Consider the following 11,606-nt stretch of genomic DNA (forward strand, 5'->3'; position numbering starts at 1 on the left):
TTGAGTATTTTATAATGAAACTCTCATTTTAAAAAATATTTAGAAAAATAACTCGGCCAAATTTAAGTTGGGATATCACTTAAAGAATTAAGTTTACATTTTGATTAACCAAAATAACTAGAATCTTACTATCATTCTTACTCTATTGTTTTATCTTAACTTTCATAAAGAAGAAATTACTTGAACAAGCAATTTATTCATTTTTTGGGCTTCCATATAAGTTATTATTATTATTACTAATTTTTTTTGAGATGGAGTCTCACTCTGTCGCCCAGGCTAGAGTGCAGTGGCACGATCTCGGCTCACTGCAAGCTCTGCCTCCCAGGTTCACGCCATTCTCCTGCCTCAGCCTCCCTAGTAGCTGGGACTACAGGCGCCCGCCACTACGCCTGGCTAATCTTTTGTATTTTTAGTAGAGACGGGGTTTCACTGTGTTAGCCAGGATGGTCTCGATCTCCTAACCTTGTGATCCTCCCGCCTTGGCCTCCCAAAATGCTAGAATTACAGGCATGAGCCACCATGCCCAGCCCATATAAGTTATTAATGCCATAATGTTTTTTGAATATTACACATATACAGTATCTTCTGTCTCATGACAAATTTTGTAAAAGTTAATTTCAATAAAACTTGATAGAGTCCTAAGACATGGAGCTTTAACTTTATAGATTTCTGTTTCATTCTGACACCTTGAATCAAAATCATGTTCAATTTTTTAAATTAAACAATCTCTTACATTGTAAGTTGTGGCACAACATTTGGAATATATAGATAATATTACATCTGTGGAAAAATACATGCTTTATTCCGAGTAGATACCTTAATGGTTTTGTGAGGCCATTTGCCATTCATTGGAAAGTTGAGGTCAGGAATTTGTGCAAGTATAAATGAAAAAAGGCTGAGGTGTTTTTTTTGTTGTTGTTGTTGTTTTGTTTTTGCTTTTTTGTTTTGTTTTGTTTTGATTTGATTTGTTTTGTTTTTGGAGACGGAGTCTTGCTCTGTTGCCAGGCTGGAGTGCTGCGGCGCAATCTCGGCTCACTGCAACCTCTGCTTCCCGGGTTCAAGTGATTCTCCTGCCTTAGCCTCCCAAGTAGCTGGGACTACAGGTGCCTGCCACCACTCCTGGCTAATTTTTTTTGTATTTTTAGTAGAAATGGGGCTTCACCTTGTTGGCCAGGATGGTTTCCATCTCTTGACCTCGTGATCCACCCGCCTTGACCTCCCAAAGGGCTGGGATTACAGGCGTGAGCCACCGCTCCTGGCCAGGCTGAGTTTTATACAGTGTTTCTGCAAGTCATCTGTGAAGAGAATATGTAAGCTTAATAATTCTAAATATTTGAGAGAGTAAATGCATCTCATTTTAGTTTTTAATCTCCATAGCCACCAAGCTTTAGTTATAGGAAGACTGTATAGTTCAAAGCAAGATTTCAAAGACCTCTAACAGGAGAGATAATTGCATAACTCACTTGTATGTCCCTATCCATCCCTTTTCTAAATAAAAAATGCTGTACTACCTGGCCCAGGGTCTTTGACTCCATAGCACTGTGGGAAGCAGGCACTAAACTGCTAAATTCTAACACCATCTGTATGACCTAAATCCTAAGAGATATATTGTTTCTGCTGCCAAGGCCAGAATCAACCTCAGCTGCCAAATGCTAGACTGAAAGAAGAATGTAAACAGCTTGATGGAGGGGAGGATCCTGATGCACCTGTGGTTTTGACAGCTTTTGCTGCTGCTTGAGGAGGAAACAGGTTGCCTGTTTGTTCTTCAAGAGCACTTCTGGCATCCAGGTATTATGCAGGCATGCACTGCCAGCTGTGAAAGATGCCACTTCCTTGTCACTTCAGAGAATGATGCTTCTACAGAAGACCCCTCTTGCTATTTCATTCAGGGAGCTCGGGAGAGGAAGACAAAAAGAATCAAATGCAAAGCACAGATCATTGGAAGGGCAAGAGTCTGATGTGAGACAACTCGTGTCAGAGTGTTACTTTCAAACTTGAGAATGGTACAGTAAATAAGAATGACTTAATTGTAGTGACTTTAAAAAGATATGAGTCCTCTAATGGATGGATTAAAGAAAAGAATAGCAAGAAAATGCACATATACCAAATTTTGACTGCCTGTGTCTTTATACAGCCAATGTTCTGTTCTGGTCAAGAAGAAAAGTAAGATAACTTGTTTATGTCAAGACATCACAGATGAAAAAAATAGAATATTAATTCATTGGGTCAACTTCGTAACTGAAAGTTTTTAACTGAAATATATACGCTTCACAGATAATCTAACAATGTTGCATATATTATTTGTCTTATGCTTACATTAAATACATATATACCCTAAGGAAGATTTCAAAAATGAAAGTTTTAAACCATGTTTCCTATCAATTATTAAACTTATTATAAAACCTCAATAGTTAAAATAATTTGGTTTAATTGATATAATGAATCAGTAGAAGAGAGATCTAACCCAAGATTCAAGAATAAGAATGTCATACATGATAAAAGGACATATCAAATTAGTGGAAAAAGTGAATTATTCTATAAATTCTGTGAGTCAGTTGGATAACTCTTAGGAAACGAGAAAAGCTAGATCCCTACCTCACTTTTATTAAACTCAGTACCTTATATTAGGCTAAAGTAAAGATGGGTGAAAGACTAAAATATACAAATTAAATAGAATCACAATAAAATTTAGAAGAAAGCATAAGTAAATATTTTAAAAACTTGAATAACAAAGCTCATTTCAATAATGCCATAAAATTGGAAACAGTACAGGAAAAGATTTATCAATATAATTACATAAACTCATAGAACTTTTTAAAGACAAAAAGCAGCATATGCTAAATTTGAAAGAAAATGAAAATTAATAGAATTACTTTGAGTAGTGTCATTATTAAAGCATTCATATTTTAATATATAAAAACTCTTCAAAATCAATAAACATTAAAAAATTGGTAATCATAATAGAAAAAATGGCAAGGGGTTTGAAATAGGCAATAGACAAAGAGGAAATGCAAGTGGCTGGTAAACATAGATGATACATAAATGGATGAATAAATAGTTAGATAGCATGTGGATGCATGGGGTAGGGGAAGAAATGAAGGGGAAAAAAAGGGAAGACAAGGGAAGAAGGGAGGAGAATCAAAAGGGAAGGGGACAAGAAAAGAAAATTATACCATTATCCACTTAACAAATTGGAAAAAGATTTGGAGACTGGACCACTCTTGTGAACTAATATACAATATATTTTAATGTTAATTGTACATAGATTTGACCCAGCAATCTGAGCTCTGGAAAGTTACTCTAGCTAATATTATAGCTATAAAAATATTCACAGCAGAATGCTTTATAGTGGAAATTATAATAAAGAAAACAACTTAAATATTCATCAAGATATTATTTAATTGAATAATGGTTCTTATTATAATTGAATTTTATAGTTCCACTCAAATAATGATGTAGAATTAATTTATTAGAAAACATGCCCAGAACATATTGTTGAGTGGAAAAAATGAAGTTACATAGCAGAATATAAGGTATTTCTCTAGTTATATATCCTTATGTGTTTATATTAATACATGCATATATGCATGAACACCTAAAAGGATTGTTACCAAACAACATCAATAGTGATCATTTCTAGGTGGTAGCATTTGAGATAATACATCGTTTTACAATTGTACATTTTTGGTATTATGTGACTTTTTCTATTAGCATGTAACATTGTTACAAAATGAATAAAAATTTTCAAAAGGTAAAAATTATTTTGCTATTTTTTAATGTTTATTTGCTTCTTTTAAATATTTTTAATCATTCTACTTTTTACCTTGAGTAAAATGAGATGAATGCCTATGCATTTCTATTCTAGCAACATTTTATCTGGAATTGTGTAGCCTGAAGGGAAAGCTCCTTACCCTTATCTTTCTGTATTTACTGATTGTTCATTCTTGGTATATTTGGAATTTTATTTAATTGATAATTCAAATATGCTCAGCATATCTCATAAGATTTGATGGTCTAGTTTATAATTACTTTCATTATTGTAAAATCTTGATATTTTGTAGGTCAATAAATAGGGTTAAAAATAAATGATTTTCAACCTCTTCTTTACAACAGCTCAAAATGCCTCCATTTCATTTTGAACACATTTCAATATCCACATAAAGCCTCTAAACAAAATTAAGTTTAATTCACTCCAAAGGAAAGCACTTCTACAGACCATTTTAAAGAGGAGGGTAGCCAATTTAAATAAATTATCAGATACTCATTTTATACAGATGAGTGCTGCTAATTACAATCAGTCTCATCTATTCCTTAAAACTAGTCCAACAAGCATGGATAAACTTCGTCAGCAGTTAGTCACTTCATTTATTTGAGAGCCTTAAAACAACAATGTCTTTAAAGATCTTACATATTTTAGAACTTTTACTAATTTAGATTATTTTTGGAGGCATCCCCGAATAGTGGGGTTTTACAAAAATTCTGATTTTTTACATGCTGCTTCTTATATGATATGTTTAGTCTTTAAGCATTTTCAATATTTTCCTGTCTGTATACACTAACATCTTATATATTCGACCTTTAAGTCCTCAGTTGTTTCAAGTTATTAAATAGTAGTCTACCCTAAGCTATGTGTACTAGGAAAATCATCCCATCCTTCTCGCATTGTTTAATTTACTATAATTTGTATCTTATTTGACTGTCAGAGGGTGGGGTGGTGTCATCTAAAGTATCATAATCTCCATTGCATTACTTACTTGGCTTACGATGGAAAAATCAAACCAAATTGGAATCACACTTATAAAATCTATAGATTTTATAATCTATATAACCCACCTGTCCTACTTTCCTAAATTGATAATAGAAAACCCTATACTGGTTCTTTTTGTTTTTTAATATTTGTTGCTGTTATAATTATCATTTTTCTAAAAACTTGTAGAAGCTGTTGCAAGCAGAGGATGGTCTCTTTGTTTACTGTTTCAATGCTTTTGATTGACTATGTGACTTGACTGATATTATATTCTTTACATACACTGCTGGTTATAACAAGCCCATCCACATAAGAAACCTACTGAGGAATTGTTAACCAGAGAGCTATATGTCTGCCATCTTAGATAAGAGCCTAACCTGTTACACCGCCTGCCCCCTTTTTATAAATTTTCCAGAGCTATGATTTTGTTAGAAGATAAGCTAAGTGGACATGATTGTACAATACTTGAATAAACTAAGTTACACAGAAAACATTTCTGTTGTGTTTCTATCTACAGTATTTAGCACAGTGCCTCTAACATTATAGATACTCCCTAAATATTTGTTGATTTAATAGATGTGTTTTACTTATGAAATTTGATAAAGATAGCCTGAAAGTGTAGGAATGTTCTTCTCAGTTATGATTTAGGTAGTCAGGATAATAGCCACAACAGAGGACCGTTCTAGAGCCAGAGCTATCTGATGTTTACCAGCAGCAACACTGTAAATTTCAAAACTTGAGGATTCCTTGGGAATTCTTTTATCAACTTCGCAATTAATTTAAATCTACTGTAATTAATTTCTGAGAAACCTGCAAAAGCCTATTAGCTGGTATTTATAAACCAACTGATAGTAACCTGAGAGAACTGGTTGGAATAAATCAGCGTGTATCAGCTAGATACACTGCCCTGGCATCTAGCCAAATAGAAACAGACTATTTCCAAGTTTCAGAAAATATAATTAAATTCAGCTTAAATGCATCTAAAAGTCATTGTCTGATGTACTGGCCCATGGAAATAAATAATTACATATTGTATTAACAGAGTATCTATTTACCAGGAGTTCAAAGCACTGTTTAAACAAGCAGATGTTTCAATATTCTTGTAAACTAGAAAGGAGGTGCATGTTTTCTATATAATTATTTTCCCAAAAATAGTACTTTGTGAAAAGTCGTTGGCAGATCAAGAGATATTCATTCTCTTTTGATTTATGGTTCAATATTGTCCCCAGTTGAACATATCACCTAGTACCTCATCATCAATAGAACTGTGATTTTAACTTTCTTGTTAAAAAGCAAGTGCCTTCTTGCAAACAGATGATACCAATTTCCTTTCTAGCACTTTCTGTAATACTCCTATTCTAAAAGGCTTAGATTCTGCCTAAGGTATGACCACAGTGTCTTTTAGCAAACCCAAGGCTCCATTGCTTCTAATCTGAAAACACACAGTGTAAATTTACCTCCCTTCCTCTTCCCTATGCTATTCTCCTTCAGCTTTGTTCCCTCTGCCAATACACACTCATACATAGCAGGAAGCCTAACATTCATACAAGGTAGGCCCTTCCCTTGGTCTGAGGTTACAATAGTGTTCACTTCCTTTCATACTAAACTACTTGTTACCTGTTTGGACTTCTGTTGACTTTCTTCAACATGCAATCTATTTGACTACTTGGATTCATAATATGCACTTACTTCTCCTTACATTTGAAAATTGTAATTTTCAGAATCTACTGCCTATCCTCCACTAAGATAACTCAATAAATAAACTATATAGTCCACCCCCACTACTCCGCATCCCACACCAAGACCTGCTAGAGAGAGAGAGAGAGAGAGAGAGCTCCTTGAGGGTTTTGCATCTTTAGCATAGGCTGTCCTGGTCATTCTCTCTGCTTGTAGGTGACCGTGCTACATTGTCAGCCTGCTCCTTTAGTATCCATCAAGAACGCCCATCCTTAACTAGACACTTGCCCTGACTCATCTTGGGATTTAATTAAATCATTATCTAAACACTAACATGGCCCCTTGAAAATGTAGGAACATCATTTACCCCTGTAGCTGCTCACAATAGCAAATAAGCTTTTGCTATAAAGAGACAAGAGACAGCATGTTTCAAGTTAGTGGAATGTAGTGAGTACAGAAATACTATGTTCAAGAATTCCAAGATAGATAGATAGATAATAGATAGATAAAATAAAAATTTGTAGATCTCAGGTAAAGGGGAAGCAATGCTATATGCAATATTATTTTTGGACCTGACCATGGCTTCAGCTGAAAACAGTATATTTTATATTGTGGGTAGTATAAGTAGAATTAGAAACCAGTTTAATTTTTTAAAATTCATTGAATGTAACATCCACTTTTCTGTGCTCTTTGATTTTCAACAACGTGCATGTATTACCTTTATAACATTAAACTTAGTTTTAAAAATATACAGTGAAAATAGAAACAAAAATTAAGTAATTATTAGATATTTATTCTTCATTAGAGCTCCTTATTTAAATAAGTCAGACTATGAAACCATTCTTAATATATCTGCCTAACAGCTTAGCAAGGATGTACTTCTCAGATAATCTCCCGAAGGCCATGGGAAACCGAGAAAGATGATGATGATAAATTAATACCCTCAAAATTTCCCATTAATGTATGTGAATACATAGCTAAATGTTGGTGTGAAAATTCTATGGTTATGTGTTTTCCTTCTCCTTTCATTTTCAGAAGAGAAGAAAGGAAATTTGGTTTGATGTTATCAGTTCTGATTCGCTAACCCAAAAGATCCAGAATAAAGAACAAATCATTATAAATTCCTGGCGTTGCAATCATTGTGGGAAATACTGATTTGATTCTATTAACTCACTAATTCAATTAAAAGGAGACTAGCAAAAATCATCTTAGGAGAGATTCTGAACTCTTTACTTAAAAACTACTGTATAACCTCAGGGTTTTGCTGAAGTGGGTATTGTAGGTTGAGAAGTCTCTGATAATCTCCTGCAATTATACTTTGCTAAATGAGCAGAACTGCAGTTCAGGTAGGAAATGTCTATGAATTCCTAGTGTCTTGGAAGAAGGCTTTTGGCCATTTGAGTGTTTTATGTAAATGTAATTCTTTCTGGAGCGTGAGGAACTGAGCTAAGCTTAGGAGGAATCATAGACAAAGAGCAGGAAATCCCCAGGCCCTTTGAAACAGTTCTAACTTATATGCAGCCTAGTTATAAGTGCTACCATTCTTTCCTTCCCTCACTCTAATACTTCACTCTAAAATGCATCCTTTACAGTTATTGGGATCTTAATATGTGCCAGGAATTGCTTCAAAGCTTCCATATATTAACTCATTTAGTCTTTACAACGATGAGGCAAAAACATATTAAGTAGCCTGCCCAAGGTTAAATAGCAAGTAATAGGCAAAATGAAGACTTGGATTGCAGAGCCTACTCTCCTCTCCTCCTAGTGTGTTTTCACCCAATCATGAAAACTACAAACTGCTCACTGAGGGCAGACAGCAACTTGGGTTAGATTAGCTACATTGAATTTCATGGGATACTCTTTTGAAATAGATATGGTATCATTTACTTTGTATTTTGTTTATCAAACCAAATTAGAAAACAATTGTATTACCCAGTGAACCTGCAAAGTTTAATTCTGCTGGAGAATAGAATTGGCCACTTGTGAACTATGCCAACCCATTGATAATGATGAAAGTAAGCATTTTTGAGCCTTCTTGGCGTCTTACATCTCTCACCATCTAAATGGCAATTGGGTGTCTTGCTGAATCTTACCCAGCTGGCAGGTGAAAGTCTTGGTTATAATTCAGAATTTTTGTCTGCCTGAGTATAATTCAAATGCAGGGCCAGATATTCTCTTCAAAGCCAAGTTATGATTAATGTTGGAAGTATCTTCTATGGAAACATGACTGGGCTGGGAAGCCTGAGGTTTGAATTCTAAGGCTGGATCCACTCCCAATTCGTTCTGTGGTACTGGGTTAACACTTTTCATTTACTGAGTCTCCCACATATGCGGAAAGACAGTTTGAAGTAAATGATCTGTAAAATTTCTTTGAGCTCCAAGACTCTATGATCCCCTGAATTAATGAAAGAAAGAACCTATTATGTACATGGTGAAAATACAATGGTATCATTTTCTAAGACTTATTTTTAGATGACTAGGAACAAGAGACAAGAGGGATAACCTAATTTCTAATATTTCAAGAAATTATTAGGACTTCCACAATGTTGAGTTCCATCTTTCATTATATATTTTAGATTTTTCTTAAAAATAAAATCTCCCTAGAGAGAAAGACAAAGACAGGAAAAGGAAGGAAAAGTTTAAGTGTCCTTATTTATTAAGGCTCAAGAAACCAGTTGACACCGCTTTTGTGCACTTGAATAAAACGATTTTTGGTAACAAAGTAGAACCCTACTTGTAGCATTCCTTAGCTTGACTTTGAGAAAATACAGTAATTCCCTACGTCTCAAGAAAGATCTGGGCTGTTGCTATTCACTGGGGGCATGAATATTTGCAATGATGTGCAAGAGTGTAAAGGGCCTCCTCCGAGCCATTGAAAAACATACTTCACGTTCCTGGGGTATCAATTCTACTCCCTGATTTTGAGGAGAGGAATTGTTATTTCTATATTAAAACAAATACATAAACATAAACATCTTAGGTAAGAGAAGAAGCATCACCTATTAATGGTGAAGAAACACATGAATATTAGTAGATTACTATACCTACAGCAGATGCTTCAGGTGACTACAGCCAGCTCTAGAGGTGAGTTTTCTCTTTTGCCTCTAGGATACTGAGAAGGAAAACTCTGAGTAGCAGTGGATGTGAGTATATAAAAGATGTATTGATGTAGTTTGCAATATAAATAAAATTGGAAGCTTCTCTCTTATTATCAGATGTAGTTTGGCATTGTGAAAAAGCATTTTCTTTAGTGTCGGACAGAAGCAGATCAGACTAATGGGTCTGTCACTTACTAGATTTATAGACTGGGCAAGTTGCTTCATTTTGCAGAGCCTCAGTTTCCTCATTTAGAAAAAAAAGTGATAATTTAAAAAGGTTGTCAGGAGTATTAAATTAGATAACTTAGGTAAGGTACTTTGCTCAGTGCCTTTTATAGTAAAATTCTACAATACACATCTGTTTCTTTCCCTTTTTGTCCTTTTGCTTGAAACTGTAACAGTTCCATTTTAAATTATCTGAATTCTGACAAGTAAATGTCTTTAGGATGTATATAGTTACAAGCTTTTAAAAGAAAAATCTGTAATGTTGATTAATTGCAAGAATGATATCAGAAACTTTTTGTTAAAGTAGCCAACTATTTTTGTGGATTTATTACTTTTTACTTACATAACAATACTATTCATACATACCATGCAAAATACATATATGTATTCTGTCACTCACAGACATAGAATAGAGTGCTAGAAGGAATTTCAAGATAAATCCAGACATTTCAGAATAGATTCATCTATGATACCCTAATGTTGCCCAAGTTGCCTAATTATTAACACAGGTCTCAAAACCTTTGTTTAGTATTCAGGTTGCTTCCTTCACTTTCTCTTCCTTTATTCCCTCCCTTTCCTCTTCTGCTTTCTCCCCTCTTTTCCTTTCCTATCTTTTTCTTCTTTTCTTCACAAGTAAGTGTTAAGCACCTATTATGAACCCACCTCAGGAGATACAAAAATATTGGAAACCTTTCTTGTCCTCAGAGAGCTCATTGGTCAGTGAAGAGAAAAAGAGACAAGTACACCAAAAATAACATCACCTTAAAGCAAGTACAAACAAAACTATGTGCAAGGCACTGAGGGGCCACTAGGAGTGATCCATCTTCACTCCCCAAAGGCCCTGGTTTCCAGCTTCTTTCAGATACAGACTATACTGTATTTTTCTCTGGGTCCAGAAATTCTAAACTGACACTTTGTTCACCTCTATGATTTCATTTATTCAAGGGTCCATCGAATAGAGAATTATGCTAGACATTGCCATTTATTGGCACTCATGTTGGAAGTCTGTGTGTGTGTGTGTCTGTGTGTGTGTGTTACATGGACATACTCTATTAAGAAGAACAAAGATTTTAGATACAGGGCTGCTTGGATAAGAAAAGTTTTGGCGTGCCTGATTTCAAAATCAGTATCAAAATTGCAGTCATTTCTCAAAAGACTGAAAAATAGAATGGAGAGAGGAGATAAAGAAACATGCAAGCAGCAGAAGAAAACATGTCATCAGCTATTTTATAAGAGAAAAAATGCATTTTGAGTAAAATCAGCAACACTGGATGAAGATTACAGATGAATAATAGTTTTAATTTTGACTTATTCAAATTAGAAACATATCTAGGGTTTATTCAATTTTTATCAATTTTGATTTTTATTTCCTAATTAAGTATAGTCTTGTTCACTTGACACAAAAGTCAGCGATCAAAGCCAATTATTTCGCTGGGTATGTCTGCTGTGCTATTTAGAATATGTCTAAATCAGTGACTATCAAACGTTCAACATGCCTGAGTGTGCAAGAATCATCTAATCACACAGTTGTGTATGGGCAAAGGCACTAACACGGGGCCTTAGATCCATCTCATGCAGACTCATAAAGTGACAATAGTCACAACAGAGAGACTTAGCAATTTCCTTTGGGCAGTCCTGCGTGAAGACCGTGGAAGTAGTTATCACAACACTGAGATGGATGGAAAGTGATAAGAAAGCAATCACCCATTTTCACAATGTTATGGTGATATGCCTCCCTTTCTCTTGCCAGGTTCCAAAGATCCTAAAGATGTCCCACAAAAGTTCTAGAGTACTCTTAGATCTCACACTTTGCCTTGGAAGCTGTCATTCCCCTCCATGGGCCCCACAACTGCAGTATA

Source organism: Macaca mulatta, chromosome 2 (assembly GCF_049350105.2).
Source record: "Macaca mulatta isolate MMU2019108-1 chromosome 2, T2T-MMU8v2.0, whole genome shotgun sequence".
In the NCBI taxonomy this organism is placed as follows: Eukaryota; Metazoa; Chordata; class Mammalia; order Primates; family Cercopithecidae; genus Macaca; species Macaca mulatta.